Below are 12,503 nucleotides of genomic sequence, written 5' to 3' on the forward strand. Positions count from 1 at the left end.
TCTTGTCTATTAACTAGGATTAATCCTGTTAGGATGCTATTTAGCTTTGAGAAAGAAAACATAATATTGCCTTCTGGAGACATAGCTTCTGAGATTTTGAGGCATTCTTCACTTTAGCTGGGATTTCTCTTTCTGAAATGCAAGCTCAGTACTAATGTCAGGAACTTGTGATTGTTCTAGAACCCCCTGTCTGAAGAGTTTATAATATAAACTCCACAGATCTTTGGTTTGAACATTTTAAACAAAATAAGAGCTAATGGGTTTATTGTAAGAAGACTATAAATTCTCCTCACATTAGTACAAAGTGCCATGAGTAAGCTGCTTCTGTGGGTATGAAGTAACACAAAATAAACTTATTTTTAGTAAAAATAAAACCAGAAAATCCCCAAAATTTGATCAGGATAAGGTTTTTCTTCTTTCTGTAATAAGTAGTTAAGGAGAAAATTTCACAGATTGCCAGAGAGAATGAATCCAGGAATTGATAGTCTTACTGTGACAGACATCCAGGAAAAGAAAATTTGAAGGATGTGTTGTCATCACTCACACCATGCAGAACTCTTTAACTGATGCCAGAGAGAAAGAGGAGAAGGGAGGGAGAGGGAAACGGGGAGGGGAGAGAGGGGGGGGGAGGGAGGGAGGGAGGGAGGGAGAGAGGACACCTGTAGACCCAAACCATCTGCAGCAAGGGCTTCAGTGAACAGGTTTTCAGGAGCAAAAGTGGAATTACCACATTCAGTTTAAAGTTCTTAAAGGGGAAAGAAATGAGCATGGGGACATATGCCTGTAATCCATACTACTTTGGAAGCAGAGTTAGGAGGATCATAGTTCAAGGGTAACTAAGGTAAAAAAGCACAATATCATATCTGAAAATCAAATTAAACCAAAAAGAACTGGTCTGGAGGTGTAGCTAAAGTGGTAGGGTTCTCAATACAAGCCCTCTCCCCGCTTCCCCCAGTATTAGAGAAAGAGGCCTGGGAAAGAGAGAGTACATACAGATGCTTGCATAGGCAGGGTCTAACATCTAAAAGAGTGTCCCTCTGGCCTAACATTCTGTAGTGTTCTCACACTTTGCCAACCACCAGTGATGGGTTATTTGTGGGGCCTAGGACACATTGTGTTATAACACTAGCCCACTCCTATTTCCACTGTAAATCAAGAGGGCCTACCGAGAGGTATACCTTACCCAGATTAGCAGAGGAAGAGAATAGAAACTATGTTTCTGGTTGGTAGTCTAAGTAGCTATCTTCCATTGGGCCAAAACTTTCTAGTTCATCAGCCAATTCAAAAATCTCTGGAAGTTCTAGGTTCCCCCTTACTTCTTTTTTTTTGTTGTGGTTGGTTTTTTTTTTTTTGCCAGTCCTGGGCTTGAGCTTGGGGCCTGAGCACTGACTGGACTTCCTCAAGGCAAGAACTCTACCATTTGAGCCTTAGCACAACTTCGGGCTTTTTCCTAAGAATTGAACCCGGGCCTTTGTGCATGCTAGGCAAGCACTCTACCACTAGGCCAAACTCCTGGCCCCTCCCCCATGCTTCTTTAAAGGTTGGGAGTCCTTAGGCAAAATGATAAATTGTGAGAAAGACCAGCAAAAGTAGCTACTGCCTACAGTGTCCCCATTCTGAGAAATACCTGCTGTGACCAGAGTTTCTTCCAGAGGGCTGTCTTCATGGGTTGTACTCTTGGTACCAAGTGACGTTATAACTGTAGTCAAACTGCTTAGACCTGAGAGGGGTGTCGGTTAGCCATCTCTGGGTTGGTCCAAAGGCCTATAAGAGTATAGTTCAAAATCTCAGCCATAAAAAGACAGTAGACAGGAGTCAAGAAACCAATTACAAACTTTTTGTTTTGCCAGTCCTGGAGTCTGGGCCTGGGCACTGTCCCTGAGTTCCTTTTACTCAAGGTTAGCACTCTGCCACTTGGGCCACAGTGCCACTTCCAGCTTTTTCTGTGATTAACTCAAGATAAGAGTCTCACAGCCTTTCCTGTTCTGGCTGGCTTTAAACTTTGATCCTCAGATTTCTACCTCCTGAGTGGCTAGGATTACAAGTATAACCCATTAGCTTTTGGCTCAAAAACTCTTTTTGAGTGATAGAAGGCAAAGCATTTGAAATCAGCAGATTGGAGAGTCTAAGAGACACATGCCCAGAAAAAAGGTGGTAAGAAAAACTCAGCGGGTAGGCAAAGCTAGGAGATAGAAGAAATTAATAATATTCTATCATAGTAGTATCAGGAAGAGAAACCAAAGCCAGGAGCAAGTAGATAATTCATTCCTGAAACATAACACAGCAAAACCAAATCTGTGAAGATAAGCAGAATGGAAGAACTAAATCATGAGTACAGTCAAAGGCTGAAGACAACTGCAGAGTTCTTCAACGTGCACAAGAGCTTTTGTTCCAGAAATTTCTGTGTGGGGGAGAGCTCAGAGCTTTAGCTTAGGCATTATTCACAGCCAATTCCCAAGCATACCCATATATAACGTAGGTTGACAGCAGGTAGATTTGGGGAGAGTTTGATTTTTAGTGTATATGGATTTATTGTTTGTGTGATACTCAGGATCTCCAAGATGCTAGCCCATCTAGCACCTGATCCATAGCTCTCGCCCATTGCACTTCAGTTACTTTTCAAATAGTGTTTGTGTTTTTGCCTACAGTCAACCTTGGACGCTGGACCTCTTACGTAAGCCTGCCATGTAGGCTGAATAACAGGGGCACTCACAATGCCCTACTTGTTGGCTGAGGTAGAATCTTATTAATATATTTTAGCCTGGGCTGGTCTCTCTCACTTCCTCCTACTACCCACCTCCTGAAAAGCTAGGACCATAAGCATGAGGCACCCTGCTGAACCCCTGTCATCTTCATTTATTTTGTTATGCTGTGTTTTATTTGTCTTACTTTCTTCACCTGCCAGGTACTTGCTTCAAGTATAATGTAAGCATTAAACTGCTCCTACAAGCCTTCTATGTTTATACCCTGTATGAAGCGCTTTCCTCTGAGCACCCTCTGTGTCCAGCACGGAACTGATGGTAACACTGGCCACGCTAATAAAAACGACGGGCATTGCCTGTTGGGGGCCGAGTAACGCCATGTTTAATAACTTTCTGCTGAGACCTGTAGTAGGGGTAAACAAGTGGACCTCTTTATCCTGCCCACCTGTTGTGCTGATAGGCTCCCGCACCCAATATAAGGAGGGGAGTTTTGGAGAGAGAGGGAGATTCCTGCCTTGATGAAGCTGCATGGCGTCTCTATTCGTGCTCCGGAGAAGCAAGGCTGAGTGCGGGAGGACAGTGGGCCCTCCCATCTCGTGGATTGGACTGGTTGGGGTGTGCTTTTCCCCATCCCTCCTCAAAAGGGACTGGGATTGAAGGACCCCGACATATTGGCACCCAACATGGGGCTCGAAAGAGGCACGAAATGGGGCATGAAAGGGGCATGACTGTGAGTTGAGCCAAGTGAGAGATACATGGAGGAAAGACTGAAAAACCAGAGAAAACCTGAAAGGCACAAAAAATACTGATACCAGGGAAACCTGAAGGGAAAATGCAGGCTGAAGTTACTCACAGGGAAAAAGAAAAAGACAGGAAGACAGGAGAAAAAGCGGGACAAAGAGAAAAAGAAAAAAGGTGGTAAACAGGAGAAAGGGAAGCAACTACCTGCAAAACCAGAGAAACCTGAAAGGAAAAAGGGACTGAAAGGCCAGGGAAACCTGAAGGGAAAATGCAGGCTGAAATTGCTCACAGGGAAAGAGAAAAAGACAAAAAGAAAGACACAGGGAGAAAGAGAAAGAAAAACTCAGACTGAAAAACCAGAGAAACCTGAAAGGAAAAAGGGACTGAAAGGCCAGGGAAACCTGAAGGGAAAATGCAGGCTGAAATTGCTCACAGGGAAAGAGAAAAAGACAACGAGAAAGACACAGGGAGAAAGAGAAAGAAAACTCCTCAAAGACTAAACCAGTGAATGTGTGTGTGTGAAAGGGATTTAATCATTCCCAGGTCACTTCGGGAGGAACCTCGTGGAGGGCGAGGCAATGTCCCAGGAAGGGAGGAACCTCGCGGGAGCCTCTGGCCAGAGCAGTAGGGCGAGGCCTATCTTCTATTTTTCAAGAGATTTTAGAATAGAACCAAGTGGGTTCAGACTGGAACGACCGCGAATGTGTGTATGAAAGGGAACGAATGTGTGTAAAGAGATTTTTAGAATAGAACCAAATGGGTTCAGACTGGAACGACCGCGAATGTGTGTGTGAATGGTAAATCTAAGTCTACACGGGAGTAAACAGTTTAGGAACAGGTGAAAAGTAGCGCAGAGACGCTTGATGGTAGTGATTGAGAAAGCCTGTGTTCGGGTTCAGAATAGTTGAAAACAGACTAAAGCTTTTTAAAGTCCCTGACAAAATATAGAGACGATGCCCCTGAGTCATCTTGAAGTTACAGAAAATGGATCTTCGCCCATAACCCCCTTAAAATGAAGGGACCAGAGTCATTTTTGGAAAACAAAGGGGGGGACTGGAAGACTCCTCTAATTCTTCCATTGTCCTGCTATTCCCTATGGCTTGTGTGAATGTTGTTTTCTTAATGTTGGAATGTTTCCCTATTTTCTCTGTTGTAGTCAGAGCCACTCAGTATATACTAGTGCCTGTATAGGCGGAGGAGAATGCTTTCCTGCTCATCAGTAAAAGAGACTGGTGTTTTCCTGCCCTTACTGGTGCGAGTATTGTCCTTGCCACTGTGGTTCCTACAGAGAATGATTTGGGTGATTATCTTGACACTATTTTGGGATTGATCAGTTTGGATTTGTTTTTATGCACTATAATTATAAGTCAACGCAGAAAGTGCTAATGAGTCAGGCATTTGCTCCCATGGAAATAGATGCATCCCCTCAGGTCTGATTTGCTTAGACGGCTGGTAGTCAAAGACAGGAAAGTCCCAGCTATTAGCCTATCAACCTAAGACAGGAGCCAAGTACCTATCAACCTAGCCAAGTAAAAAGGACTTGGTGATCCCATGATGAGTAAGAAGACTAATGAGCTTGGAGACACCTAAGACAGCCACAGCCCTGTGGTGGTAGCCCCACATATCCTAAGTTTTGTCTTTTTTAAGATAAAAACGGGGGAGATGTTGGGGCCGAGTAACGCCATGTTTAATAACTTTCTGCTGAGACCTGTAGTAAGGGTTAACAAGTGGATCTTTATCCTGCCCACCTGTTGTGCTGATAGGCTCCCGCACCCAATATGAGGGGAGTTTTAGGGGCTGGGAGTTTGGCCTAGTGGTTAAAGTGCTTGCCTAGCATGCATGAAGACCCGGGTTCGATTCCTCGGTACCACATACATAGAAAAAAGCCAGAAGTGGTGCTGAGGCTCAAGTGGTAGAGCTCTAGCCTTGAGAAAACCCAAGGACAGTGCTCAGGCCCTGAGCTCAAGCCCAGGACTGGCAAAAAAAAGGAGGGGAGTTTAAAGAGAGGGAGATTCCTGCCTTGATGAGGCTGCGTGGCGTTTCTGTTCGTGCTCCAGAGAAGCAAGGCTGAGTGCAGGAGGACAGTGGGCCCTCCCCTCTCGTGGCTTGGACTGGTTGGGGTGTGTTTTTCCCCATCCCTCCTCAAGAGGGACTGGGAATGAAGGACCCCGACAATTGCCCGCCCAACTTCTCCATCTAAACTGTGTGTCTGAGATGGCATCATCTTTGTTTCCATAGCACCCAGTATTTAGCAAGGACACAGGGCAAATTTGTGGATTTCAAACAGCCAAATGGAAGCCAACAGGTCAATATCAGACCTGAACACTTGGGCTAATGTGGAAACTTTAAGATGCAGACATACCACAATGTACAAGTTTACTTGCTAAGATAGACAAACCATGGCCTTTTCTCTTCCCTATTCTGCTTTTATCCTCAGTATCACCTGTCCTATAAAATATTCCTTATCTCCCTAAACATCAGGTATGTCTCTGCTCTTTTTATATAAAATTTCACATTTTGCCTTTTTACTTCTATTCCCTATTTGCGTATGTAGGCCAAACCTTGAGGCCTGACATTAACCCTACTTGAACTCAGAATGAACTACCATTTGTTTCATATTGGAGACGAGGGGTTCACTTCCAATGAACAAGCAAGCTAGCTGTTCTTTCGGAAACCACTGATGCAGGTAAAACTCAGACTAGTTCTCATAAACCAGGTGGTCATCTTAGTTAACACAGTAACTCTAAGAGGTGGATCCTGATATTTCCATTTTCTAGATGAGGAAACCGAGATAAAGATAGGAAGGAAATGCTACCTGCCAGGGTCACACAACGTATGGGTGGTAAGAGTCAGGAGGCGGAAGGGGGTCAGGCAGCCCTGATGGCTCACCTCTGCTGCCACCTGCAAAGCTCTTGCTTCGCTGTAGAATCACGTACATGGTACTGAGCACCGCACCTAAGTCAGCTTCCTGTACTTCTGGAACTTTCCAGAATGAATGAGAATTCATTCAGCTCATCCTAGGTTATTTCAGTAATGGGGAAAACCACTGCACTGCGGATGGGAAACAAACAGTTCATGGAGAAATGACCGCACTGAAGATTGATGCCGCGTGGCTGTCCTTCCCAAGGTGTTCGTTCAAGAATTATTTTTACGTGCAGCCTTGTATTGATAAAAACTGTCTCTTAAAAGAAAGTTTATAGTAATTTCTTCTGAGACATTCACTATTTCCTCTGACATCACCTTATGCATGGTCTCATTGGAAGAAGAAAAAGTTCAACCCAGAAAAGAAAAAATATTATCATGTTGCATGAGGGATAAAAAGTAAATGCTACCAGTAGATGAACGGTCTTTTGTATATTTCCTTTTAATTTTCCATGCTTGTAAAAGCTACTGTGGTATTATTTTCTTCCATTAAAAAAAATCTTGAGGGTGGGGAGTTTGGCCTAGTGGTAGAGTGCTTGCCTAGCATGCACGAAGACCCAGGTTCAATTCCTCGGTTCCACATACATAGAAAAAAGCTGGAAATGGTGCTATGGCTCAAGTGGTAGAGCTCTAGCCTTGCGAAAACCCAAGGACAGCTCTCAGGCCCTGAGTTCAAGCCCCAGGACTGGAAAAAAAATCTTGAACTGGAAAAGACATAAGTCATGCTAAATAGAATAATTTCTTTGATATTTAATCCTCAGTTTAAAGGAAAATACCAGTTACAGCTGTTCCTTAGATATGTCCTTGGTGTGTGCTTATGCAACAATAAGGAAAGCCAACTCAGAACCCTGCAAAACTAAAGAGATTTCTAAATGCTTGCCTTAACAAACACGCAAATGTGGCAATATGTGAGACAGTGGCCCATCCCATTGAGAATGTGGGTTCTGGAGTATAGTTTCCAGCTACTTGCCTCAAGAGCAATGAGGTACTTCATATATGCTAAGAATATGATTTTCGGGGACCAAGACATGAGAATGTATATGAATTAATGCACCTTCTATCTGGCAAATATAATGTAACCCTTCTATTAATTACACTAAAAATATATGAAAAAAAGAATATGATTTTCCTACTTTTGTGAGATCCTTGGCCCTGAGAATGAAAGGTGAAGATCTAAGTCTTACAAGTTTTAGCTTCTCTGTTTCCTCTAACATATATGAAATTAGGGGAGTAAGATAGGCCTCTGTGGCTAACATATCACACGGCAAAATAGACAAGAAGGCCACGAATATCAAACGATAAAGTACTGACAACACCCCTGTCAGCTAAGAAGAAACTATAACTTGGATTGGGAATGACCCAAAAGACTCCTGTTTCTGTATTGTTTCTAACTACCATAGAGTTACTGAGATTCTGAGGGGAGGGGAGGGGAGGCATTGAAATAAAGTCTCAGAGCACTCTCCATACAGCAGCCATATTTTATAATATTCATCTTGACTTCTAATACAAGGACTGACTCTGCAGGACTTAGCAAGCAGGGACTGAGAGGCAGTGTGATGCAAAAACAACTGGTCACGCCTGGTAAAATTCATCACAACCCTGTGGATGACTGGAGAAGGCTGGCAGAATTCTGCTCAGGCTCTGAAAGGCCCCATTTCACCCTGCATTCTTTAGGAAGTCCTCATAAAGCACCATTTCCTTGCATAACTCTGTGTTAACAAATACCTGATAAAAACCATCCAGGGAAAGGGACATCCCTCCTAGAAAGGGCCAGAATGATAGGGTGAAAGCCAGGCAGTTTCTAGAGTCCTTTAGTAGAAGAAGCCCACAGGATTATCTGCTGTGTGTTTGATGATAGGATCAAGGCTTATAGGTCATCAGATGTTATGCAAGAATGGACTATGACCTTTCAAATTCTTTTAAATGCCCCTGTATTAATTTCCAAAATGCAGAGATTTTCCTCATATGAATGAGATGTTATGCCGTTTTTCATAGTTAAATACAGCATTTTTCTATCTTAATGAAACACGAGTTTTGTCCAACTGATTTTATTAACTCCAACAAATAACAGGGGAGTGGCAGTAGGGCTGTAAAGCACTCAGAGTCCTTGAAAGTTAGAGTCCACACAGGCCCGACCAAGCCCTGTCAAGTTGACATCTAAGCCTCCATCTGCAAATCAGAAATCTTGGCTCTGATACACTGGAGCCCTTAGCCGAATAAGTCATTCAAACTGTGTTTGACTTACTGCCCCAACAAGGGATCCTAAGCTCTAATATTTTAAATTAAGTCTTTACATTGGCGTCTGTGTATGTACTTTTAACTACAATATGTTCCAGCACAGAATGGTTTGCTACCTTGAACAAGGAATGGGGGAAGGAGGCTAGGGGTCTGATTATATTTGGATTTTCTCTTCTAGGAAAATCTGGGTCTAGTTATGTGTGTCCTTCCTGGTGCCTCTAATGTAGTACCTATTAGGAAGGCGTGAGAGTTCATTGAGTTTCATTGTGGTATATCCCAGTGCATTATGGATAAAAACTTTCTTCTTTGAAACTCTATTGGAGAAAAACAATAATACTCTAATAAAGCGAGGGTTGTGTTGCTCCATACCAATGGATTAATGCTCACCGACACACAAATACACACATGCACACATATGACTCCTAGGTTGCTTTGGGGGAAACAAAAGCATTTGAGATTTACCATCACACCAGGCGATTGGGTTATTGCATTCTTTCACTCATTTGTATGCCGAGAAATAGTTTCCAAAGCTGCTTCTACAGGAAGTTACTTCTTTGGCAGCACATATGTTGGCTTGCCACTTATTAAGTCCAAATATTGAGGATGTCCTATTTTATGATTTGCAATGTGCCTAGTGTCTGAGACATGACAGGCCCTACAGTTTCTCAGGGGGGTTGTCACCAAATAAGTTAATGGCCAACTTAGGCTTTTTCTGCTCTGCAGTTACAAGGCTTATGATGTCATTGTCCCGAGTTCTATGCTCCCTGGGGGCTTGTAGAAAGTTCCAGATGAGAATCCCTCTTCTACGTCCTGATTTCTACCATGCGCAGTTCCTGCTTTTCCTAGAGCATGGTACTACGGCATCAGTGGCAGCAGGAGATGCCGTGATGCTTGAGGCTCATAACATGTGCGATTCACTTTCTTCTGATGACAAGAGGTTTTTAGAATTCAATCTGAGTCTCAGAGTGGGCGAAGCTTTAATTCTGTCATAATTCCTTTCATGTATTGAGTATATTAGCTAATTTTTTCTTTTTTGCTAGAAACCACACTGGGTAGGTAGAATGTGGACTGGGCGTGGTAGATAAGGAACAGGCAAGACTATACTTGAATAGATTCTGTCCTTGCTGAGAAAGACCCAGTGTCTTCATCTAGAGAGGCAGTTCCAGACACCCAGGTCACCAGCTTGCATGCCAGGACTTGAAAGAGTACCCATATGCAACTCCTATCTCCTAAGCAAGCCAAGACTGGTTTTGCATGTTCTGCCCATACACAGCTTCCTGAAAATACATAACCTGTGCGACTCACTTTCTGGGCACCACCAAAAGTCAGCTTTTTCCTGGTAGTAATTAAGGCAGCTGTATAATAACTTAGATTGAATTGTAGCTGTTATAATACTCAGGTTAGAGCTGCATGACCAGCGCCTTTTTACCCTTTCAAAAACTTGGTCAGTGCTTTCAACAACCACTGTGGCTGTGGTGAAATACCAACTCTACTTTTCCAGGTTCTGACCCTTGACTAGAGTGACAGTCCTTCTGTGGTTACAAGTATATCTGTATTATAGAACATTATCTTCATAAATACCATCTGTTACTGATTTGTGATACAGCTTCGATGGATTTTCATTTCTCTTTACACAGTCTGTTAAAATCAAAGCTAAAATCCTTTCCCTAAAGTTCCTGAGTTCTGATCATCTTACTCATCCATTCACATGTTCTTCTTCAGCGCGGGGAGTTGGGGGTTATTTTTCTTATGAACAAAAACTGGGTGAAGCCCCCAGGCAAAAAAACAGGTCTCCTTTCCGTGTGCCATGTGTCTTCATGTGGAAATTCCTAAGTTAGTTCTCCAAATCTTGTTTGTTCCTTCTCCATGTCTGGGCACAGAATAAGATTGATTGTATTTTCTGGCTTCCCTTGAGGTGATCCTGACTTGGGTGTTAGAACAAAAGTGGCAGGATTTGAGCATTTTATCGCACGTGTAGTCCAGGGTTCCATGTTCCTCTGGTCTAGAACAAGGATTGCAAAGGTCCAATGTTTAAAGGTGTGGTTATCACCGCCATCCCAAAGTGACTTGTGAGCAGAGATCTTGACCAACTTGTAGACAAATCTCGGGAGCAAGAAATGAAGTTGTGTTGCTTTGAGCCACTGAGGCTTGGTGTTACTTGTCAGGGCAGCAAAACCTAGTCTATCCTGACAAGTCTGGTATTCTGACAAGAATATCATTTGTTAGCTCCCATAACATCTTAAGTTCCTATAAGACTACTCCCTGAACTCTGTATTTTCCACTAACCAACCATACTTGTTTTCTTTGAAGCCCCTCCCTTTGATGCTAATAGTAAGATTAGGGTGTCATTCAACATTACCTACTATTTGGTATTGCTCTACACTTGAACTTTATGACCCCTGTCCCCTATTTCATAATAAATTGGAGGTCATACATGTTCCTGCTCTGAATAATTCATCTGCACAGCCTCAGTATTTCAGTTAGGACATTTATTTCTTTCATTTTACTGTTTCATCATTTTCATCCTAAATGTATGACCTTAACTGGTTGCCATGCATTTTCTTTCCTTCCTGCCTTAAATATTTTAGAAGTTTCAAAGTATAAACATTACTCATAGAGGGTATACCCAAAAAAAGTCCACTTTTAGTTCTTTACTGTTTAATTATTGCTGAATTTCATTCAGATGTTCGCACTTTCTCCTTCTGATTTCTTTTTGCTTTCGTTCGGCCTTCATTTCCCTTGCCATATTTTAGTGCTTGGCATCTGGCCACAGGCCTGTTACTGGAAGGTAAACTCTCTGGCATTGAGAACTCAGAGTGTCTTCAGTGTTAGGTCACCAAGGCTTTGGGAAAGCAGCAGAGAACAGAGAAATCATGGACCTGAAGGGAGTTTAAACATGGAACATGATGACTCAAAAGCCTAGGCATTAATGTCTGGGAAATCTGGGTAGTGTTGCTGACAACTGATGGGCCCCAGAAGAGGTGGGGGTGTGATAAGGGTCTCAAAGTCACCGGGGTCACTCCTGACCTGTAGCTAGTTTTTAATCACCATGTGCTTCTACCATGGTGTTGCTCAACTACCAGCACAACAAATCAACCTTTCCTCTGAATAAGTTGACTTCCTCAGATACTTTGTTATCGTGATGGAAAGGTGGCCAACATGATCTTACTTGCTTCTTCCTTCACAGCTGCAAAGGTAAAAGTTCTCCTGTTTCTTCAAACACAGGATGTGCAATAGTTTCAAACCTCCATGAAACCTCAGCACCCCTCATGAGAGCAGTCTCCTTGATTCTTCATCTCATGAACAATGCCACCGAGGGGATGATTCATCAGATATTCGGTTTTCCTAATTCCTTCTAGGTCCAGGCGGAGGTACTGGCTGCTGTCGAACACCAAGGGGTGGAGGAAGGAAAACCTTACCCTCCCCAGGCTCAGTCAGTTCATTGTGCCCAAGACTTGTGTGCCAGAGTATGTGGAGTGCTGTGTCTTGGTCATATTTCAGCTGAGGACAGTTGTCTCTTTCACTACCTGCCTCAAGTAAAGGTTATTGTTAACATATGTTCTCACGGCGGCTGCCTTGTACCTTTCCCCCGAAATTCACACTTAAGACCCCCAAAAAGGTGTATACACTAAGTCTCCCATGTATTTCCGTCTCTGGCCTGCTGCTGTAACGGCGCAACATAGATGGAGTCAATGATAAACAAAGGGATTTGTTTGGCTCATAGATCTGGATCCTGGGAGGCCCAAGACTGAAGGCCACGTCCGGTCAGGTCTTCTTGCTGTGCCATATGGGACAGAAGGTATCGTGAGAGCAAGTGGAAAAGGGAGGGATGAATTCCCCCTTTTATAACTAACCCACTTCCTCAGTCATGGACTTGCTTCATTCACAGACAGCAGCCAG

The sequence above is a fragment of the Megascapheus bottae genome, chromosome 23 (assembly GCF_031878675.1).
Source record: "Megascapheus bottae isolate mThoBot1 chromosome 23, mThoBot2.hap1, whole genome shotgun sequence".
In the NCBI taxonomy this organism is placed as follows: Eukaryota; Metazoa; Chordata; class Mammalia; order Rodentia; family Geomyidae; genus Megascapheus; species Megascapheus bottae.